The sequence below is a fragment of the Cydia splendana genome, chromosome 8 (assembly GCF_910591565.1).
Source record: "Cydia splendana chromosome 8, ilCydSple1.2, whole genome shotgun sequence".
NCBI lineage: Eukaryota > Metazoa > Arthropoda > Insecta > Lepidoptera > Tortricidae > Cydia > Cydia splendana.
In genome coordinates, this window is record NC_085967.1 from 840,286 (window position 1) to 861,747 (window position 21,462).

Here is a 21,462-nt window from a genome sequence, read left to right on the forward strand (position 1 = left end):
ACATGATTATATTAGATGTTGACTTACTGCGTTTTACGTTTGTTTATCTATCGCGTGATAGATGGCTATAGCGGAGCGGGGCCTGTTTGCGGCTGTCATTAACTGATCTGCATACAATACAATGACAGTGAACGTTGATTTGACTGGCTAGAAAGGCTGAAGTACACTAAAGGCAGGTAGACAGGCCAGGGGTGTGGCTTTAATGGGTTCGAGTCCACGAAACTTGATACGAATAACAAGTTAACATTCTAAAACATACCTATTCATAACTTTGTGTGACTATGTCAGGGATAGAACGGACCCACCCTGCCATCCCGTGGCAAATAGTACGTAAGTCAGACAATACCTATATGAGAGACCCCACACTAGTGTCTTTTGAGTGTCGGCGTCTAGTCGCTATGGAAAATGGTGTCGCTGTACAGTTGCGCGAATGTTGCGTCGAACCGCAGCCATAGAGTTGAGTAGACGCCGACGCTCGGGAGCGGTTAGAGTGGGGTATCTTTATGACTGCGACTTTTTTTTAGCTATTCTAGCTAAGGCCTTGCTCCCAGTATGGTTCAACCTTTATAAAACTGGGTAAACTTGAACTATTTGATATTTGACATACATTAGTTAACTGTAACATTGTTCTACTTGTATGTACTTTCACAGTGGTATTCAGAATAAAATTTAAATTTTAGAAGAAGACATTATTTAAAAAAACCCTACTTTTTTAATAATGTCCACAGGTCCGGACGTATAAGTGTTATTGTATAAGGGGTATAAGATTCTTAAGGGTCTTTTGCGCATTTCTTAATAAAAAGAATAAACCGACAAAATTGTTAACTATTAGTTTAATTTATTATTATATCGTAGATTTTCTTGAACTTTAAACTCACTAATTAGATAATTCGATTCGCAACGTTCGTGACGCTTAATGAATGCCTTAATTAGCTACACAAATAACGTCATCGTATATACAGTTAATAGCAAAAATCTCTATATTTACCTACCTAAAGTAATATAGGTACCGGGTGAGTTCTCGACCACGACCCGGACTGACAAAAAAAATATGATAAACAACTTTTCCCATGGGACAAATCGTGAAAAAAAGTTCTTAAAGAAGCAGGCAGGATCGCGAGTAATATCAATTCAAGATAATAACATCCGAGGCGTAAACATGAGGATTGCAAGACTCATCTTCAAGCGAAGATTCTGTGACTCCGTTTGAGAGGGATAGGGTCGATAATTATCCAAGTGAGTGCCAGTGGAAATTGAAATGTGGGTGCCTTGGCCCGACCCGGGTCATTATAGCATACGCGTAAGTCATCTTTAATACGTTTCATTTACCAGACAATTTAATTGAATCCAATTATATATATAAATACTGGTATTTTTATCCGACATCTAAATCGTCACCCAAGGAAAACTGGCGTGAGTCACAACAGTTTTTGTGTCTGCGGCTGCGACCGGTTATTGCATTGTTTTTAGACGTTATGCAAAAAATCCGATGAGGTCGTTGCGTCAGTGATGAACTGATGAACATAAAACGCACCGGCGCGCATAGAGACGCTGCTGACTTGAGCATTTCGCGATTCCATGCAAAATAGAATGCCATGTTGCAGCGCTGACACATATTGTAAAGAAAAAATATTTTTATATTTCATTAACAAACAAAAAATTAAGTAATTTATACATATATTTATTTATTTTCACTGCCGGTACCTGCTGATTATTCTGAAATTTAGCATAGATCATCAAATTCCTTAACAAATATTTTTTTACAGTGAAATACTTATTTAAGCTATATATTTTATATTGAACTCAATTTTTAAACAATTCGAGGCGTAATAGAGGCCGCTAGAACAACTATCTGTCAAGTCAAGACGATCGACAGAATCATTATCATTCTCGTGAATTGTCCCTCTACCTTTCCCTTCCTCTTAGTCATCAGCATCACACCGCTATGACTGCCGATGATGTGATGACCTGATAACTTACTAGGGTACACCTTTCATCATATCATCGGTACATACCTATGTAGTTACCTAACACCTGTATCCTGTTTGATTAGGCGTCCACTAACTATACCTACTGCGTCTACCCTCATGCTCCAGCGGCATCCTAAACTGGCCCAGGGCCCAGCCACCCAAGTTTTCCGGTCATCAGTCAGCTTATTCAGCTGGTGCAGGGTCAGTATTTTACGAGCGGCCTCGGCGCGAACATGCCGATCACGTACGACACTAACAGCAACGCTGGCCAGTAGTGGTCTTTGCGAGAAATAATAAATAAATATTATAGGGCAATTTTATACAGACCGGCCTAGTATCTCAGTAAGCTCAGTATGGCTTACGTATTGCGTATGACAGAAAACTCAGGAACAAATATTTGTTGTAAACACAAACTAGAAAGATAACTCTGCGCTCAAACACCTAATCCTAAATGATGTCTATTGAACCAAAAGTGAATAACATCAAGCGTTAGGGTACGCTCGGAACGGATTGAAAGAAAATGAATAATCGAAGGGGATGGGGTAGGTATGGGGTGCGTCGCGTGGAAATTCGTGCGGAAAGAGGCGGCGGTGATTCTTGACATGTAACATTTGTCATTGCTGTGTCGAGTTCTGTGTGTGTCGAGTTTATTAGACCGTGTGCAGTTTGGTTATGGTCGCTGGTAGTTTACAACAATGGAGACAATTACACGATGGTGAAAGAGATGAGAGATTCGGTGATAGAAGACATATTAATCATATTATACACTTGAATTTATATATATAACGGTCCATGAGTGTACTTAAAGGTTAATCTAAATAAAACCTGTAATTAAATACCGTGGCTGTGAGGAATACTTAAACAAAAATGAAGAATATTAATATAATATATATTATTTTAATATAATCATTAAAGGGTCATTAACCTAACTATTAATTTCAAAAGTTTTGCATGAAAGTGACAGATTAGACGTCATTCATTTGTTATTAAAAAGTTAAGTTTAATAAATTGTGCAACTTAAAAATAAAATGCCTACTTCAGACAAACCCGTTAAATCTGGAAGTTAAATAGATAATGTAGAGCCAAAATAATATTCCTAATATTTATAAATTGGCATTAGTTGTAGGTACAAATATTTATACCCCGCGTATTTTCAGTTACCAAATAAATATAAATCCACCAAAAATTACACACGTGCGATTAAAATCACCGATCGCAACGCAACCAGCAGACGACGCAACAATATGGATCCTCGTAAAACATATCCAATTATTTGGAAACGCGCATTTAATTGGCACACACCGTTTCATGTAAATTACTTAATTACAATGCAAAATTCGCTAATTTTCGGAAAATCCGGTGAAAATCTCGGCCGAATCGACCCCGAGTCCCCACCGCGCCGCGCCGGTAGCTTGAACAACTTAGTAAAATACTGTTCCCATAATTCTAGGACTTACATTTAGAATTCCTTAGATATCTCCACGTCACACTGCAGTTGTATTCACAGCACAGACACGTTATGTTAGAACAGCGATTACCGCGCGTCGGCCATTGCGTGCGATCTCAGCGGAGCGCAGAACGCGAGTGTGGCGCTCGGGGGCGCGCGCTCCGCGCCCAGTGACGGCGCCGTGTGCCACCCTAGAACCAAAACGATACAAGTGTTAATACACCCCTAATAGTTTACAACGTTTCTAGATTGGTGGGAAGTGATAGAGGCCTTCGCTGCGGCGTTTTGCAGGCGATGCCGCTTTCGCAGTCAGGATCTTGGCTGCCGGTGCAGCCTCAGCGGTTTCGACGCTGAATTTGCAGCGTTTTAGCATACGGTGCTACCTACTTAAATTTAAGATTTAATTATTATACTATTATAAATTATAGTTACCTGCAAGGTTGCAATAATAAATGTAATACGAGCGAAAGGAAAACATAAAAATAATTAAGTAATAATATTATTCTAAATTGTGCAATAAGGTCATGATAAAGTTTTAACAGGAAATAGGTACAATACTTCTCTACATAATCCAATCCTAAAATTATGATCTCAATCAAATAACAGGCCTATTCAGATTTCGAGATAATCACAAGATCTTGAGACGATTTAGAGATCAACTAGATCTACATTAGATATCGACTAGATGTGACTTGGATATCTAAGTCATAACTTGTCGAAATCGTTCAAGGGGACCTCCAGAATCGCGGAAACGTCAAATTTGACATATCTATCTTACAAATATCTTTAAATTATCCGTATCGTAACTTGTTGAAGTCTAGTAGAAATCTAATTCATTTTCCGAATTCCGAATTCTCGCTTGCTAATACGATAAAGCTTTTAAAAAAAGTCAAATTCATTAGAGAATTTCAAACTCCATTTTCACCCCTTTACCAACCGGTTAGGTTACCATCCTAGAGGATTGAATTTCCTAAAATCCATTCTTATTGCAGGTCTTTTGAAGAATATTTGTTTTAATATTTCAAGAACCTCTTTTTATAATGATTTAGGCTGAGTCAGAATACTCAGAATATCTATTTAATGCGACAGTTTAATATTTTTAGATTTTTGAAAGTGCCTGCAAGAGTAGGCCCGAATCATCTAAAAACTTTAACAACTAACTTTAGAATTAGCTTTACCAGTATGAGTCAGTTCTAAATTTCACGGTAGATTAATGTTCCATAAGGTGATTAATACGACTAATTAGCGCTACTAGAAAATAACCATAACAGCAATAAAAGAAAAAAAAACACACTAATGAACACCTGGTAAAATTACTGCAATTAGGCTTACTGAGGGAATCGCGTAGCTTAGCTAATCGTCACTTAGTAAATACCATATTGACGTTTTAGATTATTCTTTATGAACACAGGACTTATCCCGCGTATAATTAAGTTTTAAAATCACCTCCGACGTTTAGAGGACGGCATTGCCCCCGTAGTCTCGAAAAAAGACCAGAGGCATAGAGAAATATCCAGTGGTTAGCCTTTTTTCGAACCCGTCCAATCCGTACTATACGTATTTATATTTCAATAGTATACAAGCAAAGGTAACTCTGTCTGTCTGTTCAATATTCAAGCTACAACCACTGAACCGATTTAGATGAAATTTGTTTACTTGAATACTTTTTAACAATCAACATCATCAATCCACTTACATGAAGTCATAGGTAGAAGCTAATAGTTGTTAAGATAATATTGTATATCATAGCTTAATTCCTAGGTACAAGTAAGAACATAAAACCTATTTTAGTATTCAGTAGGTATTCATTTATTTCTTGCTTCCATGGTACATTTTTGGGTAGTATTTACATATGTCTTATGGTATCACATGGACCCTGGATAGGGTGTAGCAAATACAAATAATTTAAGTAAGGTGCTAAACATAATATACCTAGTGGCTTTTACAAACTTATATATAGTAACTAACATATACGTGCAAGCTGTTAGTTACCTTACCATGCCATATTTTAAAGGGTGCGTAACGGTCCATATAACAACTTTTGATATATTTTTAGTCGATATAACGATTGAGGGACATAATGCACTTTTGCTATAACAATACATGGTATATTCTTTGAGAGTCTAACTATCGTCAAGTATAATGAACTTGTAATATAACAACTTCTAATCTAACATTAACAGCGTATAATGTATATGTGATATAATTATGTTCGATATAACGCTCAGTTGGCATAATGTAGTACTGGTATAATTTGTAATTGACCGAAGCGAAGCGAAGGTCTACGTTTTGACTCGGGCATTTTGCTTTCGTATGTCCGGATGTTCTCCTCTACAGGTCGCAATTCTTAACCGATTCTCGTGAAATTTTGTGACCGAATTTTATGACTAAATAAAATTTTTTTGTCAATCCGGTTTTTGGAAATTTTTAAAAATGGCGGAGTCGTGATGCCTGGCGCCTAACCAAATAGTGGTATCGGTACCATACGAGTGTTTTCTTTTTGTGATATGTTTATAGATTAATTGGCCAAAAATTCAGAAAATTTATTTCGCTGGTTTCGGAGGTATTGAGATATTTAATTTTAACTAATTTTAATTTGAGAAGGAGTAGCTAAATTTCGTCAACCCATCTAAGAACTATTTGACTCAGTTTGTAAACGTTCGCTTTTTCTGTTTGCACAGAGGGTCTGGGTTCGATCCCCAGTAATTGTATGCTGGGATATTATTATCTTTTTGTATTTTTTTACACATACATTTCGTATTGTTTTTTTTTAATTTACTATATTTAAAGCTCTTAGCACCATGTTATTTAAAGCTCTGCTCGCGAGGTCTACAGCTCACAGAGCCACTAGTATTTACTACTATTATAACAACCTACGTATTCGAACTAAAGGCAGGTCTCAATTAGGTACGACGACGACCGAAGCGAGGAGGAGTGTTAGGTAGAACCGCGACCCTACAGCGCGCGAGCCGAGCGAGCGAAGCGAGCGTGCCGCGGTAGCGGCCGGCGAAGCGCCAGAACCGACTTTTTTTTATTATAACCTCAACTTATTTAATACATTATACCATAAATACTTATAACAAATATTCATTATATCCAGTAAACGTTATATCGAATAGCTTTTATATCGATTAAACATTATACCCCGTGAAAATAGGTATTTTGTTGTTATATCAAAAGTTCATTATACCGCTTAAGTGATTATACACCATGAAATTATATCAAAAGTTGTTATATCTTATGAAATTATATCAAAAATTGTTATACGGATCATTACACACCCATTTTAAACTTACTTATTTTGTATTGTAGCTATAGATAGAGGACCCTCGTTACAGTTATGCAAATTATGCTCGAACTATTCCAGGAATGTTAACGCGTTCCCGCAACGTCATCCGAGACATAATCATCATCAGACGGGTTATGTGTGGCGCATTCCTGGCGCGTTCCGATTGGTGCGCGAGCGCAGGTAGTTCGGGTGGACCAATGAACCGTGACCTCTGGAAACATTATCTGCCTATCGGTCGCTCGAATAAGCAAGAGCGATAGAGAGGCTAATAATGATTTTCGAATGTTCGGCGGTAGATACTCGGTCCTCCCAGGTCACAGGTCCGGGAAACGCGAGAAAAATGATGATTTTATTGATAATCGTCATCAAACAGTGATTGCAATGTGCTTGTGGCGAATTATTTTTGTTGTAATCATAACACCGTCTAACATATAGTTTCACAAGAGATATCATATCCATAATCAATTCAGATCAAATTCATAACCAGTTATTAATCACAATAAGCCTCTCGGTCGGTATTGGTTTACTTTACTGTCCCGCCTTCAGACGTGCAAGGCGCGGAAAGTTTCAAGAAAGTTGAAATGTTTTTTTATATATAAGTATTTGAGGAAATATCATAGGAAATTATGTAAACATTTATTTTGAAAATGGAAAATGATCAACATTTTCAAATAGGTATATATTTCAAATATAATATTTCAACAAATAGGTACAAAAATGTAAGAAAATTTTCAATGTGGAAATTTTGCTATTTCGGTAACTTTTCGACGGCAGCGGCATATCAGTACTTGCCAAAGCCCTCGACTCGCTCCGGTCCGAAAAGCAACCGTAATCACACCGCTGTCCGAGCTTGGTTGATGGCTTTCTAGCTAATAGGACCATTACCCTTCCTTTATCGCTTTGGGATGTCGGCTTATGAAGTGGCTGTTATCTCTGGGTGACTGCGCGAAACGCCAGGTACGCTCAACTTATTAAAAAGCTTTAATAGTAAGCTTAATTTACCTGCATTATTTTGAAATAACGCTTTGACGATGATAGAACATCTAAACAAAATGCTTAGAGGCGGACCACGCTAAGTTTTCATGATAAGTGCTACGTCAAGTATTTAGCTTATAGTATAGGAGTATGAATATATTTATTATTACTTTTAAAATTGTGCAAAGTTAGCGTGGTCATAGTCTAACGCCCTTCAGCACAAGGGCGAGAAAAACTCTTAACGCACTATTCAGACGCAGAGGAAGGCCCAGGCTCACATATCACAGCCAAATAAAATATAGAGTTTCTGTTGTGTCGTAGGTACGAGGGAGTTAAAAGGCTGGCCTCAAAAAGAAGAGTGGCGATTACTCCACCGACAAGAGCATAGCTCTTAAATATTGATGAACGCACTATACGATCCGACAAGTCAGTAATGCATCTCTGAGCATGTTGTACATATTATGCATGTCAGGATTGTCAGGACTATAAAATGTCAAGGGGGTAAATAGTGCATTCGCATAATTAGGCGGTGTGCTATTTTAAATGTTACTAAAAGTTCTACGGAATCTACCTATGTGAGTGACCCATTTAAATTTTAATCGTCCATATTCCAAAGGTGATATTTACTCAAAAATGCATGGGTTATTATCTTATTATGTTTCATGGTACATAATAACATGAATAACTTACAACCTTATGTAGGTTATTCTCCTGACACAGCTTGGCTCACAAATGCCATAAAATTTCAGAAGAGGGTAATAAAGCTTGAGTTTAGCGCAAGAAGGCAAATTTATCTCTCGAGAGCTAGAGGTGGCAAATTTAACATTCATGACTATTCCCAAAGGACGTTCCATATAACCAAAGAGAATAGATAGTATAGAGGGCTATTGCTAAAGTAAATTTTGTAGTCACGGTACATTTAGGTACTGCCATCTATCGACACACGATTAAAACTTAAAATAAAATTGAAAATGTATAAATTAATCAAAATATGTTTACGGATAAATGATTTTTAATTTTTATTGTTCCATACTGACCCATATTCTTTCACTGATATGTGTTAAAATTGTTAAATTTCAAACGGTGTCGTCAACGCCATCTAGCCGAGAATAGGCTAAAGGTATGGCGCCATCTATTCGAGAATGACTTTTGCTTGGTTTCCGAGGCACGTTTTTTTCTTAGACTTTATTTATCTTATACGGAGTTATATATATCTCTGATATAACTTAGGTACATTCATCTAGCCTGCTCAAAAAGGTGTTCAAATTCAAATGCATTATAATATTAGAAAATGTGCCCTTCGACTTTATCCGGGTAAAATTTGTTGCCTAATTTATTTAAACACTAACTTCTGACCGCGACTGTCTGTCTACGTGGAATAATGGTTATGATGATTGATAAAAACTCCCCTATTGACCTTTCCCTAATTCCTTTGAGGGCCTAAACGATTTTTGAGATATAAAATAAATAAATAGGTACAAGTGTATAGAAATTTTTGAGCATTTTCTTTCAGGCAGTGAGTTTTCTTAATTCACGCACAAACAAACATACCTACTTAAAAATATTCCAATAACCCTTCAGTTATTTTTTATAGAAAGAAAGAAAGAAAGAAAGAAAGAAAGAAAAAAAAAACATTTATTTACGTCAGACCAAACCAGTTAAATTATTTCAAGATCATGCTTTCAAAAACAGCTATCCTAGGTATCATTTCGCAATGTTTACTTACCTATGTTGCCTATGTATAAAGTCAAATGAGTAAGCAGTCGGCGCCAATGCAGAAAAAGTCGATTATAATTAACTGTTCTTACTATCACTAAACGGTTCTTAACGACACATTAATCGCCTTTCGAACCTTTTACGGAATCTTTCCTGCTTCCTTTCCTCTTACTGACACTATTTGCTGACCTCTCATCGACCTTATTGCACTGAGTTAAGGTCTACCGATGGTCAGCTAAGTGTTGTTTGTATAATTGCTGATGACACGCAACTCAATCATCGCTCGAAGGTAGCTACTGTTTTTGGTAATTACCGTGCCAGATCTACAGTCACAATATAAGTTTACACAGTTGCTTTTGTCTTGATGCCTAAGATATGACACAATCGGATGAGGTTATGGTCTGGTCAACCAAACGAATTAAATGATTATCATTGAATCATTTTACATTACTTCAGCACCTATAGGCATTGTCAAGTAATAATGAGGGATTATATTAAATGTTTCCTTTATAATTAAATATTTGGGGATTTATTTTGTTATTTAGCAAGTAACAACAAGTAGAAACAATAAAGTCAGTGGATCAAAAGAGGAAATACATAGTAAATTTCAGTATGAGTGCTAGTGTAAACTAATGCTAATTCAAAGACTATTTACACACAGATAAAAAACTATTTATAGCTTCTACATAGAGCAGATCGCCCATTTTTGCGTTCCTAATGTCAATATGTTCACCACGTATTTAGGTATTACTCATAGGTACTCATTTATTTGTAAAGTCATTTTACATGTATTACGTGATTATACGTGTGAGCGTGTGACCGATCGGCATAAAGTTAAGAAAATGTTTATATTTATAATGTTAAGCTCCAAAGTTTTGTCACAGTCACGCATGTCACCGAACATTGTCATAGATTAATTTATAACATGACGGATAGACGTATAACTCTCACAGGTACAAAGTACAGATACTGTTCATACTTACACTGTTGGGTCTGAAGGCTCGTCACAGTCACGCGTGTCACCGCCCATTGTCGTCGATTGACTCCTAACTAGCCGTGTAACAACATAAACCAACAACCAATCATTGTATTGTTTAGCTTTACCTTGAATAATTGAGAAAGCAATTTTTTAATCCATTGCGAAAAGTTGTATGTAAATAGTTAATGTACGACAAAAAAAAATTGTTAGATACTTTAAGATCCAGTTAGATCCCACTAATGAATATACTAATAAATGTGAGAGCAACTGTGTCTGTCTGTCTGTTATTATACCTTTGGATGCTTAAACCGATTAGGAAGACCGTCATTTTATTTATTGCAATTATTTCCGTTCACCGATTCGTATCACTTCAGCATCAATAGTATCGGATGAAACTTCGCACCAGTATCTGTATCTGCCACCCTCTTTAAATACTTTTACAAGTATAGATAAATCTCTACAGTTCTAGTGCAAAATTATTTGCTATAGTCTTATTGTTCTACACATAGAGACATGTTCCTTTTTGTTGAGCTATCAGAGAATTCATGCTTTCCTTTTGGCGGGTAGTCTGATCCGCTTGGTTCGACGCTGACTGTACAATATAAATAGCTAATAGACGATGTAACGAACAGACGAGTGGACACTAAAGGTCCACCAGCCAGGCGTATTTAATTATTACCTATCGCCATCAAGCATTACATTAGCGAGCAGACGATTCAGGTGGGCTACTTTACTGCAAACTTCGAAATTTGAAGATCTAACTCAGTTTCAGAAGTCACGCGATAGTCCGTAGTTAAAAACTGTACATAATGGGAGATTAATTGAGATTATACTTAGGGCCGGTTGCGCCAAACCGTATATAGGTATACTTACCTAATAATAGGTGCATGTTATGGTTTTCCTGAAACAAACACTTGCATAGAAAACAAGCGAAAGATAACCTATAGTTATTTTTTTTATATATTAACTTATAGACGCAAAATTTGGACAGACACTTGTTAAAGTATGAAATTTCGAAAGTAGGCAAGTTTAAGAACCATTACATTAGGTGCACTTTTACAGCTGTGTGTTAGCTTTGTTGCAGAACTTTATACTGGTTTAGTTGAGCAATCGCCCGAGTTCTGTGAGCAATAGTAATAGCGTGTAGTAGGGCCAAGGTCCACGCTTCACGCTCCCCGCTTCACACGGGTCACCAGCATTGCCTTTACTGTGTACTTCTAAATCTGTTGCCCTTCTGTGACCTATGTCCCAACCTAATTGACGCTGCTAAAGGAAGTCATCTAAAATCTATATGATTATGAAGAGGCATTGGGACCTATAGTATAATGTTAAGTATCAAAGTGCTTCTGTGAGCTGTAGATCTCGCTAATCCCCATTGACTCTACCATGACTCTACTATTTAAAAAATATTCAATAATGTTATGAAAATCGGTTGAGAAATGCGATCTGTAGAGGAAAACATAAGGTACGAAAGCTTTTTAGGCCAAACTGAAGTGGAGACATTTGGTCTCGCCTGGTAAAATATTATTTTTACCTACTCGGTACTCGTGTACGGCACTCAATTGACACCAATTTGACTTAGCAATTTACCTACTCTAAACTATTTAGTAAAAGCTGAAAACGCAAATTAGATGAACAAACCAACCCGAAATAAATAACAATTAACAAACTTACAAAATAAAATAAATAAATGCCTAGATTGAGGATGTCCTAAAACCTAGATATGCATCGTACGATGTTTTGTGCGTGGTTGCATTTTATATTCGTCTCTTATTTCACGCTACTTCATATTTGATTCAATATCGCGCGAGCTCAAAGTGCTGAGGTGTGATTCATTGAATGTAACTAGTATGGATCTACTGAGACTTATAGATTTTACTAATTGGTTATTTCATAAACACTAAAACCATATAAGTACACTTTAAAAAAATACACGGGTTTAACGAAGGAAATTTCGATGTTAGTATATTCGTTATATTACGCTAGGCCTTTTTGTCTAAATGCTTTGAAATACACTAGGTTCAATCTTCAATTAAAATTTAATTAAATACTTATTTTTCATCACTCAGCACACCTTTTCAACGCTTCAAATCTGCCTTAGCTACTTATATCATATTAAATCATAAATGAACAAAAAATCATGAAGAATAAAGGATGACTCACGTAAGACCGGGCCGTGTTGGGGCGGGAGCTTCCGGTGCATCGTTTTCTATGGAAAGCGTCAGGTGATCGCCCATGTCATGTCATAGAAAAGTAAGCGCCGGAAGATCCGGTTGGACACGGCCCGGTCTAACGTGAGTCATCCTTAATCCTCCTCCAATCTACACCATTTAACAATTACAGCTAGGTAAGGTCCACAAACAGATTACACAATGAAGAATCGCAATTAAACTAATTAAAGTAAAGATAAAGAGGCACATTCTGATTTAACAATTTGTAAAAGTTTTCATTTTATTTTGATACGACCTGACGTCAAGTGATGCGATTCATGCGCGTGCGATGCCTTTTGAGATGAAACAGAGGGCCTAGCCATGATGACAATGCTACATCGACAAACGCCGATCCAAAAGGAAAAATGTAACAGCCCGGGTCACATGACTATTTCCGTACATTTAAACGAGCAATTCTTGTTTTTCGATGAAATTTGTTATATCCCTTCAAGTGGCGCCACCGAAAACGCGAAAAGTAGTCAAGTGGCGGGGCCCCGGTGGGTGGTCAGCGCAGATTAAGAACATTTTGTAAAATCGTCGATTTAAGCTTTTCTATGTTTGAAAGTATATTAAATCACATATTGTTAGAATCAGCGTTATATAGGCTATTTGAATATAGCAATTAAATTATTCTAATGTTTATACATTTGGCCAGACGTAATCAAACTCCGGAAGAATGACAGTTTTCCAGCTTCCTTGTTAAAAATGACTACCACCATAAAACTAATTGATTATTGGAGGTAATTGCTATTTAATTATCAAAGGAAGACTTTTATCTTTAAGATTAAATCAATAAAAAAGACCTAAGATACAATTTCTTTTACAAAACAACCTCTTAAAAAACGAGACTGACCTCGGACTAGGCGGTCGCTCCCGAATCAATGGTCCTCACCAACAAATTTTATACCAAGCGTTTTTGTGTTTCTTATGGTATGCTATCCTTCTCTAACTCGCTACCTAATTTTGGGCGCTAGAAGAGCGTAACTATACTTAAATGCGTTCAATTTCACCTCTAAATACGTCAACACCTAATTAACCACTCACTGGTGGATGACAGTTTACTGGTTTTCGCATCGACCATTCACGGGTTGACCGCCACTTGAAGGGTTATGGGGGTTTCGGGGGCGAAAAATCGATCTAGCTAGGACTTACCTCCGGGTAGACGCATTTTTGAGTTCTTATATGTTTTCCGAGCAAAGCTCGGTCTCCAAGATATTTACTTTTAAGTTACGAATGGCATTTTTTATCAACAATTTTAACTTTATTCTGATAGTTATAACAGTTTATAAACAGGATCTGGATTTATTATAGATATGATCTGTTAGCCGTCACCCTTCTCTGACGCTCATTCGTCAAGGTCGTATCGAAATAAGATGAAAACCACATCAACTTGTCAACACAGAATTGGCCTAAGTGATGTCATAGTGTTCGCGTGCTAGCTGCGCCTGCGCTGAGTCAGGGCCACAGTTCGATGCACCTGACTTGATCACCGAGTCAGCGGTGTAGTACCTAGCCAGGTGCACGCGTTTCGTGAAATGGTGTCATGTTTTGATAATTATAGGCATATTTAAATTTTATTAACTTAATTGTACGAGTATAGTAAAGTCACAGAATAAGTAATAGTACTACCGTACAAAAATGAAACTTCCTACATAACCGAAGTTTGACACCGATTCAGGGACGAATCATGCTGTCCCTTTCTAATGTATGGCCTTCCGGCTACTTAGATTTGTCAAAATTCAAGTCATTACCTTATCTGTGGTTGTGCACGCAAAGGGACAAGTTGTGCCAACCCTAATAATTGCTCGTAGCAATAGCCGAACGGAGCCGAGAATGCCCGTAAGGATCTGTTTCGCCCCACTGGTAAAGTGCACATTATATGCAGACAGAAGCTATTAAAGCTTCTGTCCGCAACTTCGTGGGATGATAATATGTAATTGACTTCGGGTCTCAAACTACCTTCTTAAAATCCATACCAAATTTTATCTAAATCGGTTCAGCGGCTTAAGTGCGAAGAGGCAAACAGACGGACAAATTCATATTTTGTACTAATGAGTTCTTCGGAACTTATCTTCGAAATATTATTTGACATTAACAAGTTATTTCTCAGTGAAGAAAAACAGCTGTTAGAATGTAGATACCGACTATTGCCATATGTTCGGTGTATTTGATTTATTTATTTATTTAAACTTTATTGCACAAAGATATACAATTATGTACAAATTATGTGTAAGTTGGCTACAGGTATTTTCGCCTCCCGCAACACTCGTATCATATTTCAACCCTAGCCCGAAGAAAGACCGACTTCTCCGAGACCACGCGGACAACGCCGTCCTCGAAACGTCAGAGCTTAATTTAAAAGCTTAATTGTAAATTGTCAGATGATGTCAGTGTGGTGAAACAGGCCCCTGGACCGACCATACCCTGAGGAATCACAGTGTGATCCATCATGTTATGATTTGGCAAGTGTTATGCAAGTGTAACAATGGCATCAGCGTCAAGCGCGTGCGCGTGACGCACGGCAATAGTATGCAATGCCTACAATATTTACATTAGGATTTATTTTTTGCGCGTTATCTTTGATAAAAAGACTTCCAAACACAATAAAGGTTTTTTTTCTAATGTTAAAAAAAAAATTATCAATTATTAAAGAAACAATACGAGTATTTTCAAATCAATCAATATCAATTTCAATCAATTGTTCTTTTCTTTTGTATCTTTTTACTGAGGTGTGCCAATACTCTTTGTATTCTATCTACTTATCTATTTTTTTATTTGTTGCCATTTCAATGTAAAACTTCCCAAATTTTACCTAAGGACCTAAATATGTTCAAAAATGTCCAATAGCATGTAGCAATAGTAATCTGTCGAAAAACATTGCTTTTACACTAGCGTTGTCATCAAGAGTATACTTAACTCAAACTAATCATTTTTAACCCAAAAATTGTTAATGACCACCAACATTTTAACTTAACCACATTTTAATTTAAAATAATATTGTTATGCAAATATTTTACATCTCGTTATTCTATTACTCTATTTTATTATCTTCCGATGAGACCTGACAAATTGAGTCTTTTTGGGTCAGTACAGCACCCATGTGTTTTCCGAGACCTCTAAAAGACTTAAACAACTCTCCAGGAAATATGCGCAATAATAAATTTAAAAAACTTATTTATTAGCCAGACTTATTTTATCGCGCGTGAAAGCGTTTGGCGCCGACTGACATAAAACCGTTTACGATAATTCGGAAATAAAATACAACAGTAAATAATTAATTGACATGACCTGCCTATACGATAACTGGTTCCATCTGAGATGTTATTCGTCCTTAAAAATATACTAAGACACGTCAAATACCGTAAAACCATTCAACTACATATAATCCAATTGCTCCCAACTATGGGCCAAAATTTTATCAACTCAAATATTTTCCTTCAGATGGTAAAGTCGTAGTATTTATATGGAAAAATATAGTTATAATCGAAGACAAAACACCATTAATTAATTGGTAAGGGTATTGAACTTTTGGCTCATAGTTAACTACAACTAGTGGACTTTAGTTGAGTGATTGTACGGTACCTAGTGATAAATACTGTAAATAGAGGGCTCTAAAGTACTCTCAGTTTTTTTCTGTTGTCCGCCTACGTACAGTATTTTTTAGATACCTCTTTGCAAATAACTGTGGCATAATTGCAATACCATATCGATCTGTATTTTTTGAGAATCATCGTTTTAAAAGGTCAAATGATGTAACTGATGATTTTAAGTATTATCCTAATTATGTCATTCGGCCGTGTTGCGCAATGCGAGATTTATGTAAGCTAAAATAAAATCTAGTCTAGGTAGTAACAAAAGACACATAAGGCGTGCTTCTTCCAGTACCAAAGAGAAAGAAAGAAAATACTAAGTAATTTTATCAAGTTGTTTATGGTTGAAATAAAAAGACGTTTGAAGTATGAAAATGTTTAGATGTTTTATCCAGCGAAGTGTCGAAACATATGGTAGTAAGTAGTTAGGTATTTACCAAAAAAGCGAATTACAAAATCACATAATTATTGTAGCCGAACCTAGCCTTATGTTATGTGTGTTGCTGTCTGCATGCGAGATGGATCACAGAGAGGTCAAGAATTCTTCATCTAGCGTATGGATCTTATATCGAATTACGAAAACAGTAAACCAATATTTTATAAACTTATATAAATACAGAAGTTCTCAACCAAGGGCGCGAAGAAAGACGGCAATGGGAACGTAACATGCCGTAAGAGGAAAGGCCTGTTAGCTGTTAGAGTAATAGAACCGCATATTTAAACAAGGCGTAAGTTTTAGGTATGTAACGATCTTAAAACTAATTTTTAATTTTGTCTTAACTAACAGAGTGTAATTTTTTTGAAGCAGCAATGTATTGCTTACATAGGTAGTATTATTTATTAGTTTATTACATAGGCATCACATGTGACAGTTGTGATGTCGCATCAGTAAGTGCAACGGTTTGAATAAAAACAATGTACTTAATTATATTATATTGCGTGCTGAATTATTTTAAAAGAAAAATAAAAGTAGTAAATATTTAGTGAAACTCATGAAATTTAATTAATTATAGCCTATGTTAACTACCCTTCTTAAATAAATAACTGCTTCATTCGGGGATGAGAATATTATCCGATTAGAAGGTTGTGAACCCCTGGTTTAAGAATTAAGACATTCGATATATATTTATTAATGTAATGTAATGTCCAACGATCAGATTTGCTACATTGTTGGCGTGGCCCACTTTCAACCGTGTTAGATAAATTAACAGTAATTTTATGATGACTTTTAGTTATATAATTTCACTATGACAACTAGGGAACGCTCCCGGGAATTCCCGGTACCGAAAGTACCGGGAATTCCGGGAAAAAGTAAGTACAAATTCCCGGGAAATTTCAACTTTTCGGGTACCGGTTCTGGTAATGAAAATCTCGGTTTTCGGTACTTTTCGGTACTGGAAAGTTAGTATAGAAAACCCCATTAAATCAGTTTAAAATTTAGCGCCGTAATGTCCGCGTAGCACCAGTGTAACAGCAACACTCTTCACTTTCCATCAGTGGACCTTATGCCTTTTGTAATAAGGTATACGAACTGTCAGTTAACAGTGTGGGCGATGGTACTCTCGGCAGTCTCGGCTGCCTGGCGGTTTGTCCCGCTCGGTATTTCGCTACGATTGGGGCGTTGGCGACCCGACATCAGTAGTGATAACTACCCAAAATCCTGACAGTCAGGCTAAAGTAGTCAGATAAATACTTGATGTAAGTATTCTTATCGGTCATTAATTTACTTTTCCATTGGTTGATTATTAAAATTATAGTTATGACATGTTTTCATAAACTTACACATTTTACGGAAATTATTGATTAGAGTAAGAAAACTTACAAATTGTGATTTTTGCTAGTGTCGATTTTCATCATTTTGTTCTGTTCTAAGTTGTGTTTATACTGAATTACACAAAATTTATTCTTTATTTTCAGGTTCATACAAGTATTTCATTATTTAACAAAAAATATAACATTAAATACTACCATAAAAATTAAAAATTAAAAAACGGGGTCAACAGAAATCGCGGGGTGAATAGAGAAATTTTGAGCTTTTTCTTTCAAGTTGTTATATTTAAAAACGTACATCTCTAAAATTCAGCTAAAATTAGATTTTTTGGAATACGTATATAGTAGACTATTTATTCTCTACATTGATATCAAAAGAAGTTAATTAAACTGCCTAAAAGTTAGATTTTTATGACTCTAAAGTAGGCCTTACCGAGGTAACAAATGAAGCCTGTCTGAACTTTGTTCTAGCGGTAAATGTAGTGACATTAACGTAGTTAAAGTTAGCTAACCTGGTAATATAGTATCTGTAGTACCTAAATAATAAATAATATCACCTATTTTCTCTATAATGAAACATTTTTTTGCAAAAAACTATCAACAAGCTATTTTACGTCAAAAAGGGGTCAGTGGACACGCATATGGGGTGAATAGTTACGTCATAGGGGGTGATTAGATACCACAAAAGGGTGAAAAAACACGGCTTGGGGGTTAAAAGACACGAAATAATAATTTTGTGTGAAATAGCTGTTTAACAGATATATATACCATTTGCCAATAGAGTATCAGCATCATAATGATCAAATTCGATGCCTATGACAACTAAAACTTAATATTTCTATTCACCCCTTTCTTGTGTCTATCGACCCCGTTTTAAGGGTATGGAGAAAACAGGTAGTTTTCTTTGATTTTCTCTGAATTGGGTAGGTAAAAATTTATTTAACAAATGCAAAATTGAAGAACTAACCAAGACTCAAAAAATGTTATCAAAATTTTTACTTTTATCATTTGGATTGTTGGCGAAAATCGTCCTTGAAGTTGAAAATCGTGTCTTTTCACCCCGTTTTACGGTACTCAGTACCGAAAAGTACCGTAGTACCGGGAAATCCCGGTTCTTTCCCAGTACCGGAAATGTCAGTCCCGGTTCTAGGAACAGTACCGGTACCGCATTCCCTAATGACAACGTGGTATAGGTATGTACCTATCAATTAATAGGTATTGATCTTTATAGATAACAGAAGCTTGTAATGTATGTATGTACAGTCAGCATCGAAAGTAGCGAATCAGACTACACGTCAAAAATACCTACCCAAGCCCAAAACAAGCGGATATATTATATTGGAACATGAATAAAATAATAAATAAGCCACTCGTACGATCGAGTTGCGGCCGCGGTCGCTCCGTACATGAAGCATTGTGTATAAAAGTGGTTTTGTTAAATGTGTATGGGAGGAATTGTGAACAATCTGCGGTTTGCTGAATAAATTATAAATATTTTTGTTATTTTATGATACGAAGGGAATAAATACGAAGGCAATACTCATCAATACACTATTGTGCTTCCGAGCTAGCGAGCTCGAACCTTGCGTAAGATTACTTTTGTACCAAACTGTACAAATGTCACTGAAGTCACTTAGCTTCTGTTAGTTGCTATTTACGTTACCAATCGTTTATAGTGATGATGTAGTTATGACATGCTCTTATATGTAGGCTCCAGCTAATAAGTACTACCGTTACCTAGTTTGCGTCGAGAATGACGTCATCTTTGGGATCATTCGAACAACAAACTAAACACCTACGAAACTCGTGTTCTGAGGTTCTTTCTTTTTTGTTTGTGTTAGTGTGTACATTAAGCTTCCAAAATATTATCTACCATGTCAAAATTGCTACTCTTGAAAGCGATTTTTCAAGTTAAGCCAATCCGTTATTGTGTCTTTTGATCTAGTTAGAACGAGACAATATTTAAACAAAGGTTTGCTAAGTTTTATAATAAATAAGGGGGTTACGTTTGGCCCATACCACAACATTGTCATGAATATGAAAGGCTAAACTTAAATCCTTGGACGGTAAAAAATGGATCTGAGACTAGTAGGTAGGCCCTCTGTGCTGGAAGCGGGGCTTAGGTCTATTTTTTACCGACCGACGGCATCCGTAGGAGTAAAATAAATCATGCTCTATTAGTTTTAGTTTGTGAACCAAGTGAATGCAGTGGAAATGAGAGCGTTAAGAAGTGTGTGTGGTGTGAGATTACAAGATATAATTAGGAACAGTGTGATAAGATGAAGATGTACCTAGTGACAAAAATTGAGAAAGGTATGTTGAGACATTCTGGTTTGGACACGTGGAAAGAATGAGTGAAAGAAGGCTAACAAAGAGAGTGTATAAGGGAGAAGTAGAAGTTGGAGGTGAAAGGGGTAGACCTCAGCTGACTTTTTCTGATCTGATCGGGGAAATCCTGAAGAAAGGTTAGGTCAAGAGGACCCTAAATCGGCGAGCGTGTATGTTATGAAAGTGAAGAAAGCGAAAGAGGTATGTCAGGATCGTAGCAAGTGGAAATCCGTGGTCTCTGCCTACCCCTCCGGGAAATAGGCGTGATTATATGTATGTATATAGTTTAGTTTTCAGTTTACTTTTTTACAATAAAATAATACTTTGAGTCAAATTTTGAATGAAATGCGATTTATTTCAAAGAAATCCCAATAATAGTTCACCATTAACTTGACCCCTGTCGACACCGCTAAACGCCCACGAGGGGCTTACAACGCAATAACCGATGCTCAAAAGTTTTTGCCGCATCAAGGCGGATTCAATATCGTTTGTTTGAGTTGGAAATCCTATCACGTGGAACATGATCTGAGTTTCAAGTACAAGACGATGCCAGAGTAATTAGAAGTAAGTTATATAGTATGATTATAATATATAGTAAGTAAATGATATACAACGTGTCCCAAAATTCAACGATAAGCTGGCACCAGAAGATAGACCTGCTCATGACTACTCGTGAAAAATAATAAACAAAATAGAAAAAAAAATTTAGACATGGTCGTTAAAAATACCACTAGGGGTGTCGATTTTCATTTTTTTTTTGTTGAATTTTGGGACACGTGGTATATAGCCGTAACAACTAAATTAGCTTCCGTATCGCATATAAGACTCATTGAATATAAAAGATCGAGGATATAACACTTTAACAAAAAGTGGGTAAAGGGAAAAATTACGCTTTATTTTTTTATTTCCAATATTTTTTGAACCTGTATAAATTTTAATTAAAATAAGTCTTATTTCCACTAAAAATAGACACAACCCTTCCTTTTGATTAAAAATCGCTTCAAATCGATTCATCCGTTTGGGATCTAAGTCGCCACAGCTTCAGCACACATGGGTGTCCATGTAACACCTTCCAAACTTATAACACCCTTCTTTTTGCGCGGAAGTTCTTAATTTTAAATTTTATCAGCAGATCCCTCTAAAAAGATGCATTACTTGTTTCCGTGAACTCTACCCCGCCTATCGATC

The 21,462-nt window shown here is 36.4% G+C and overlaps 1 protein-coding gene across 1 annotated transcript in view; it reads right to left on the reverse strand.

Annotated features, from left to right (window-relative positions):
• LOC134792599 (mucin-2-like) overlaps positions 1-3,570 on the reverse strand; it is a 91,426-nt gene extending 87,856 nt beyond the window's left edge. The window contains exon 1 of the mRNA XM_063763829.1: positions 3,428-3,570. The gene's annotated coding sequence lies outside the window, so the exon portion shown is untranslated. The remainder of the gene's footprint in view (positions 1-3,427) is intronic.
• Between the last annotated feature and the right edge of the window lie 17,892 nt (positions 3,571-21,462).